The following is a 1,870-nucleotide window of genomic DNA, read 5'->3' on the forward strand; positions in this document are numbered from 1 at the left end:
AGGTGTCCCTGTGATGGACTGGAGACATGTCCAGGTGTCCCTGTGATAGACTGGAGACATGTCCAGGTGACCCTGTGACGGACTGGAGACATGTCCAGGTGTCCCTGTGATAGACTGGAGACATGTCCAGGTGTCCCTGTGATGGACTGGAGACATGTCCAGGTGTCCTTGTGATGGACTGGAGACATGTCCAGGTGTCCCTGTATCTGCGATCAAATCTGTAAACTGCTCCATGATCAGCTGTGATTGTTTAAACACGTTAAAGTTCTGGAAACAGTTCGGTCCAACTTCCTGTTTAAATGATGGTTCTGGAGTCTGAGCTGCAGGTCCAAACGGGCCCGGGTTCAACGCTCACTAAAATAAAACATCATGACGTCTACGGGGGATTATTTTACTTCACGTTCTTCTCCGTTCTGCCTCGAAACATCAGGACTCGCAGGTCCAGATGGAGCTGGATGTTCTTGTTTTCAGAACATCACCATGGAGACAAAAAGCAGCCAATCAGGACGTGGTCCTCCCGTTACTAACCACAAACTCAAAACTAATTACATTTACAGTCACAGGATGTTTTACTTCAAGGAAAATATGTGAAAGTATGTTTACAAATGTTTATTTTAGTAAAAGCCAACTTTATTTACAAACATCATAATTAAATGGTGTAAATGTTTTAAAGCAGCTGTGAAAATTAAAGCTTTTAGTTCAAACGTGTCACTGACGGCTGATGATGGTCGTGATGATCATCTTTCATCGTTGACGTTCGGCTCGTGTCAGCTTGAGTTTTCTCTAGCTTCAGCTCGTCGTTCGGCTCGTCTCAGAGGAATCAAACCTCGGAGCTCAGCAGGATCAGCAGGTCTTCAGAGGTCTTTGGGGTTGGTTCCAGTCGGCTGTGATTTGGCCGAGACACAAAGCTCAGCTTGGACTGGGCCATGGGTCCTCTCTGGTCCTGGTCTTCGTGGACAGAATCTCGGTCTGGTATCGTCAGGGTGTCAGTTCTGGTTTTTTGCAGAAGATGTGGTTCTGTTGTTCTTGGACTTATCTGAGCTGTCAATCATTTTCCTGCTGAACCTCTGACCCCACATCCTCCACAAGTTCTCAGTTTGAGACATTCGTCCTGAGTTTTATCATCATCTCTAACAAATCTGAAATAAACTTCATCAATAATTATGTAATAATAACAATATTATAATCTATAATCTATAATATCGTTTGATCGTGGAGGAGAAGTCCAGGCTGAGTCTCTGAAGTGTAAATAAAGTTTTCATGTTTGGGTTCTGGACAAACGACTGAAGGGAGACCAGCAGGAGACCAACAGGAGACCAGCAGGAGACCAGCAGGAGACCAGCAGGAGACCAGCAGGAAACCAACTGGAGACCAGCAGGAGGCCAACAGGAAACCAGAAGGAGACCAACAGGAAACCAGAAGGAGACCAACAGGAAACCAGCAGAAGACCACCAGGAGACCAACAGGAGACCAGCAGGAAACCAGCAGGAGACCAACAGGAGACCAGCAGGAGACCAACAGGAGACCAGCAGGAGACCAGCAGGAGACCAGCAGGAGACCAACAGGAGACCAGCAGACCAACAGGAAACCAGCAGGAGACCATCAGGAAACCAGCTGGAGACCAGCAGGAGATCAGCAGGAGACCAACAGGAGACCAGCAGGAGACCAACAGGAAACCAGCTGGAGACCAACAGGAGATCAGCAGGAGACTAACAGGAGACCAGCAGGAGACCAAAAGGAGACCAGCAGGAGACTAACAGGAGACCAGCAGGAGGCCAACAGGAAACCAGAAGGAGACCAACAGGAAACTAGCAGAAGACCAGCAGGAGACCAACAGGAAACCAGCAGGAGACCACCAGGAGACCAACAG

Source organism: Nematolebias whitei, chromosome 1 (genome assembly GCF_014905685.2).
Source record: "Nematolebias whitei isolate Nwh7 chromosome 1, NemWhi1, whole genome shotgun sequence".
NCBI classification, from domain to species: Eukaryota; Metazoa; Chordata; class Actinopteri; order Cyprinodontiformes; family Rivulidae; genus Nematolebias; species Nematolebias whitei.